Source organism: Octodon degus, unplaced genomic scaffold (genome assembly GCF_000260255.1).
Source record: "Octodon degus isolate 3935 unplaced genomic scaffold, OctDeg1.0 scaffold00100, whole genome shotgun sequence".
Lineage (NCBI taxonomy): Eukaryota > Metazoa > Chordata > Mammalia > Rodentia > Octodontidae > Octodon > Octodon degus.
The window spans coordinates 9,820,364-9,827,349 of record NW_004524676.1 but is presented as its reverse complement, the minus strand read 5'-3'; positions in this window follow the sequence as shown (position 1 = coordinate 9,827,349).

Below are 6,986 nucleotides of genomic sequence, written 5' to 3'. Positions count from 1 at the left end.
TTATTAGGGGAAAGAAAGCTTCTGTCTGAGAGAGGGACAGAAGAGGGGACTTGAGTGGGTCGCCAAGGAATCTACCTTTTTGGGGGATGTTTATACAGAAAAACCATGAGGTTAGGCAAATCTAAGGTGAGAAACATGGGCACTCACAAGATCGGCATCAGGTGGGACAAAACTATGGTCAACCAGTAAGATGACAAGCACAACTGCTCAGGTAAAATGAGTTAGATTAGGATCAAATGGGGAAGTGAGTCACAACAGGTTTTGGCTAGAATGGCCTAGATCTGACATCAGCCTGAAAAGTGGAAGACACAAAAGATAGCTGTTGTGAGCTCATGGCCACTGTGCTCCCTACCTGGCAGTAAATCCTATATAGGTTTTAAAATTATTGTAATGGATAAACTTAAACTTCAGTCCAGCTCCAGCAAGCTGAATGGATTGCCATGAACTATTGGTAAACTTCAACCACCAGGGGGTGCCCAAAACCTGTGGAGGTGGAGATGTCGCTTGTCAAAAAGGACACCCTTGAAATTCATCTCTGTATGAAGGGAAGAAGGGAAAGTAAAAGGTTCCCACCCCAACCCCATTAACTTCAGGATTCCTGCGCTCTCTAGATTGTCTCTGATGAACGTCCATGAAGATAATAAGCTAGGATGGGGGCATCTCTGTTCACATGAATTGGAGGTCAGCATTGGTAACTCACTGTTTTGGCCTGAAAACTGGTGACACAGGCTGGATAAATGGGATTGGACTGGAGAATCCTGTAGGGTCAGGAGCCAGAAAAGCATACAACAATGTCTGGGTTCTATTTATATCAAAATAGCTGCGGTTCATCTGAAATTCAAATTTAAATGCATGTCTTCAATTTTTATTTCCTGAATCTGGCAACATTTTGGAAGGGCAGTCAAGGAAGGTGCCTTAGTTACTTTGTACTCGTTGCTGGGACAAATACCCCACACTCAAAATGAAGGAAGGAAAGGTTTGTTTACCTCACAGTTTGTGGAGGTTTAAATCCATACTCCGCTGGCTCCACCAAATGGCAGTAGTTCATAGAGGCAGAAAACAATAAAGAACAAAGGAGGAGCGGCAGCTGCGGCCTGGCTGGGAGCTCCTCCAAAGCGGCACAATTGCAAAGGGGAGCGAAGAAGAGGGTACTTCTCCAAGCAAGTGGAGCGAGGCAGGAGCCTGCCTCAATTCCTTTCTACTCTTTTTGTGCTGAGTCACTCCAGGGCTGCCGTGGCGCAGAGCCCCTGGGTGGAACCAATCACGTCCCAGGGCGGAACCAATCCCGCCCCAGGGTGGGCCCTCCCTGCCCTGCAGGGCAGGGCCACAGCCCAGAACTACCTAAATGGGTTCAGCCAAGTCGACACAATGTTTCAACCACTATAGAAGGAGTTTAGGAATCACAGGATCTATTTTGTTAGACTGACAGGGATTAATATAACAAAAGTCTGAGTTTGGAATGGAGAAACGACATAAGTAATGCTGTTCCCTAGACTGCCTTGGACTTAGTGGAATGGATGTGGAGCAGTTTGCCCTTGCATGGTTAGAGGTCAGCAGTACAATATTCTGAAATGTTGCACTTTAACACATTGGGCTTTTATGGCTCCATTAGTACCTATCACACAATTACCATTAAATTGTACATTCTGGACTCTGTGTGTGTGTGTGTGTGTGTGTGTGTGTGTGTGTGTGTGTGTACTGATGTCCAGGACACTTTTATACCCATCTCCTGACTGAATGCCAAGCACATATCTGTGCTCATTAATTTTTCTAAGATTCCAAGGAACACATTTACTAATTAACTTCAAACTCATTATCAGACAGTGCCAACCCAGAGAAGTAGCTTCTGGGCCACACGCACAGACAATATTAATATTACAAGGCAGGTCTGTAATCCTTCCTTTGCACTAAAACCTACCTCACAAAATTTATTTTTTCAGAGGTCTTTGCTTTGACAGAAACAAAAATGGACTGAAGCTGTCTACAGATGGCATGCAGGGTGGGGGAGGAGGAGGTCTGGAGACTTCCATGTGTGGAATCACTGAAGGAAAGGAAGGTGGAAGAGAGGTAGGAGAGGGGTCATTAGAAATGATGACATTTTCCTGCCACTGTAAGCTCATTTTTGACTCTGGCTCCAGATGTTCCGTTTTAATCACTCAAACTGATTGCCTCAAGATGGGTCAGGTGGCTTCACAAATCAAGAGCTCTGATTGTTATAGTCAGTTCTAGGAGGACAGCGACCATAGAGTGTAAAATAAACTCATACATTTGGAAGGAAGTTACAGCTAGGCTTTCTATAAAGAGCTGTCCACATTTAAGTATCTGTGGCTCCAAATGGATCTGTCTTGGGGTTCCTCTCAGTATCCTTTGTTCTTCAAATCAAGATGGACCTACAATGAAGCCACCCAATTACTTAGCATATGCTACAATGAAACTATAATTCACCCTCATAAATTACTGAAATGAACTACATTTACATGATTCTCAGTGACAGGTAGAAGCATCCTGTTATGGCTTTATCAGAAGACTGAGGTCAGAAGTGACAAAAACCAGCTCTTCTCTGCCAGGGGGACCAAGGACTTAGCTCTCCCCTTCATGTCAGGAAGCTGGGATTCCCAAGCGCATTCCAACTCACTTCTCCCTCCCCTGCAGTTCAGGTCCTAGGGAGCCTCACTACTTCCAAGTTCACATCTGCCTTGTTTCCAGTTACAACTTCTCTAACAATTAAAAAAAGTTTTGGAATCTTTGCATTTGTGTCGTTACATTTATGCATGTCTCTAAAATTTAGGGGTTTTTTTAGTCTCTCAAATACTTTATCATACATTTATTCAATCTGATGAGAACTAAAAATACATAAGGACAATGAAGTAAATGTGGGTTACAATGGAAGATTTAAATCTAAGTTTGGATTTTCCTTCCTCTGTCCCACAAAAAGCCACAGGACCCTATTTGGAAGCAGAAGGGCTACACTTAGACACTGCTAACACATTGTCTTGTGTCACTCAAGTGACAGCACTGAGAAACTGGAAATGCCACATGATGACTAAAGTTGGCTGTGATAGTTTGTCAAAGATTAAAATGTAAAGATACCAAGGAAAGTTTTAGATAAAAGCATCACAAATAAATGGCAGAACAGAGGCAAATTTTCCTCCTTGTAATCAATCAAATGGAGCTCTTTCCAAAATGAAGAAGCATTAACATTTCAGGACAGCTCACTTTTACCGAAGGCTTATTCATTTTATTCACTTCGCTTAGGGCTCAGTTCCACCACTGAAGTTTTGTGCCTGATCGTTTCCTGTCCTGAGGGACTGGCTGTCCCGCACATCACAGATTTCTGCAGGATCCCTGACTGCTTCTGACTGCAGCCAGGAGCTTCCATCCCTCAACGGTGACAACCAAAACACCCACACAGATTGTCAAACATCCCTGTGATGTGCATGAGGGGACAAAGTAGCCCCTGGGTAAAAATGACTCAGTTTCTGATGACAAAAGGCAGTCAAGCAATGAGCAGTTGCCTGGAGCTTGCCGAGAACCACCCGTAAAGATAGAGAAACACTGCTCCTGGGCAGCTCTTCAAGAGCAGGACAAATTTTTATAGATTTATTTTATTTGTATTGAGGCTGGGGAGGTAGCTCAGTGACAAGGGCGCCTGCCTGGTAAATGCAAGGTCTCAAGTTCATTTCCTGGTACCATAAAAAAGAGAACTATTTTATTTTTATTAGTACATGTTTATGGTACATAATGATTGCATTCATCAGGGAAAGTTGGTACATGTAGGTAACATATCCTAATTATTTGTAGTTGATCATAGCCCTGTGAGTGTGGAAGCTAATTTATTAGTAATTACAACTCTAAATGGAGAGTTTTGGGTGCAGAGTTTGGGAGGATGAATCATTTTGATGACAGATGATGGCAACAGTTACGTAGCAGTGGGAATGTAAGTAATGCAATTAAAATGGTATGCATATCTTACTACAATGTTTTAAAAATCTTTTTTTTAAAAATGCTATAAGATTTATCAAACAAGGGGCCAGGAAGATGGCTCAGTGGAATAAGCGCTTTCCTGGCAAAGGCCTGAGTTCAATCCCCGCTTCCACTGGGAAAAAAAAAAAGACCTATCAAACGAAAATGCTTCATACAGAGGTAACATCTACAGAAGAAAAACACAACTCTCAGGGGCCATAAGACGGTACATCTTGAGCCCACCTGAGTCCAGCAGCCTGGAAGGAGATCCTGGAGCAGGGTCCGGGGGCCTGGGACTGTAAGCACAGCACAGTCCAGGGCACTGAGGCTTGAGTGCTGGGCTCAGCTTGAGGAGTCCTGAGACCACCTGAAGAAGCCACTGCCAGGTCAAGTGGCTGGGTGCAAGTAGAAGCACATGGGCTGCACCCCAAAAGATCCAAGTCACAGTCAGGTGTATAGTGCACTCCACCTGAGAACTAGAAATCCTTCAACCTACCTGGAACTTTAAGAGCATTTCACATTTTTAAAGGGGGGATTTTTACATGTAAGATGTTTAATCAGAATAAAAAGTAAGGGGCCAGTGAGATAGCTCAGCAGTCAAAAGCACCTGCTTAAGCAAGCTTAGGTAGGCACAGGCAATCACCAATCCCCAGCACCACATGCTGAGCCAGGCCCCCCTCTCCCCGCAAAAAAAAAAAAAAAAAGGCAGCAGAATATAAAGAGAGCAGGCTAAAAATAGAAGCAATGAAGCTGGAAAATCAAGGTAAGAAAATAGTTAAATATGAAAATCAGTTTTTCTGGATGAAGAAACCATGCAGATTTGTGACAGGTATTTAGGGACAACGTACAGTTGTCAGGGGAAAGGTGAAAATTGAAACTGGTGAAATGTACACGTTCACTAAAATGGTCTTGGCTGCTGCCTTTCTGCAGAGAGGCTGACTGCCTACGAGGAAAGGAATGTATAGAGGTACCTGTTAAGAAGCCAAAAAGCTGGCCATTCTCAGGCTCTACCCAAGGCTGGGAATGATCTCTTCCAGCCACATACATCTGTTGGCACCAAGTCACTATCATCTGAGTGCAGTACTTAAAAGAAACTAACCAACAAAGTACAAGGGGGCTTTTTCTCTCTTGTCTGTAGGAGGCTCCATCTCAAACAAGATCCCTCCCCTGAGGATTCCCCTTCTTCATCTTTGGTGCTGCCTCCTCATGCAAAGTGTGGTGATAAATTATTTGATTATGCTCATATCTGCTGTACTTTTGTAATAAACTTACTTTTATCTTTTAAAACTCATTATGTGGCTCTTCTCTGTGCATATCTGAACCCCAAACTTCTGTGGCCACAGCTTATATGTAGCTCCTTGTTGTTATAACAGTGTATGCTTAAATTTTAAAAATGTATTACAGTAAAAGACATTGCCATTAATATTCTTCACAATACTCCCTCTTTCTTCGAGCACACTCCATTCTCTTCCATTTTCTGAAGCAGTTCTGGAAGTCTTTCATGTCTTTAGTTGCACTGCCTCAATATCACAACAAATGCAATTTAGAACATTTATCTTTCATGGTCATTTTGACTTTGGGGAAGAGCCAGAAGTTACCCAATGCCAGGTGCAGAGAACAAGGTGGGTGAGGACAGTCTAATGATTTTTAGTCCTGCTTTTTTGTTGGATGGCACTCAGCAACAGCAATCACTGTATTCTGAGCACACTTTGAAAGCCTTCAGGAACTTCTAAACTTTCAGAGAATGGCAAGAACAATGGGATTAGTGTGTTTTAAGCCAGGAGGAATATTCTGAGAAGAGTTAGAGACAATATGTCTTTTATTATAACAACTGTATTTTTTTTCAAGATTCACTACATTTCTTCATCATATCTCATAATTTTTTAACCAGTCAGGCACCTGTTAACCCAATCAGGTTGACATAAAATAAACAATCATAATAAGAAAAATAGGAAAGAGACATATTAAATGCATACCCCCACCTTCCGAGAGAAGGGAAATACTATTTTCAAGAATGTGACATAACAATCAAAATTAAAATAAATGAATTATATTTGAAGTGAGATATAAATCAAGATTCCCTCAGGTTTCCGCTTGTTTTATAATATATACAAACATTACATATTTTTCTTGAAACAAAAACCAATTTAATCCCAGTCCTAGCCCAGGTCCGGTGAGTGTGTAGAGAGCTTCCTGCTAACCTGCGCCAGCAGGACCAGTCCCAGCCAGGCGCAGCGTGGGCCAGACCCTCTCCCACCACCTCGGACTGCCCCGCACCACTCAGCTGTACTTCCCCTACCCCTCCCGCCGAGTAGGAATTTCTGCCAACTTCCGGGAACCACCAGACCCACTCCTAGTCCAGATACGGTGAGTGTGTGGAGAGCTTCCTGCTACCCTGCACCTGCGGGATCAGTCCCAGCCAAGGCGCAGCGTGGGCCAGACCCTCTCCAACACCCTCGGGCCGCCCCCCACCACTCGGCCTTACCTCCCCACCCCTCCCGGCCAGTAGGAATTTCTGCCAACTTCCGGGAACCCCAAGAACCAGTCCTAGCCCAGGTCCGGTGAGTGTGTGGAGAGCTTCCTGGTAACCTGCACCAGCGGGACCAGTCCCAGCCCAGGCGCAGCGTGGGCCGGACCCTCTCCCACCAACTCGGGCCGCCCCCCCACCACTCTGCAGTACCGCCCCCACCCCGCTCGCCGAGTAGGAATTTCTGCTGACTTCTGGGAACCCCCAGACCCAGTCCTAGCCCAGGTCCGCAGCGGGAAGGAGCTGAGCACAGCAGCCAGACCTAAGCCAGACACACCTGGATAAGTCCAAACTCTGTAGAGCTCCACCTGAACTTCAGTACATGTGAAGGTTATAACTACAGCAAAGATCTACAACAAAGGGTAGAGGACAATGCTACACAAAATGACGAGAAGGAACAAAATGAAACCTCAGAACCCAAGCCCACGCATAACAAGTGCAGAGGACACTAACACAGAACAAATTGGAAATCACACAGCTGAAAGCAATGAATCAA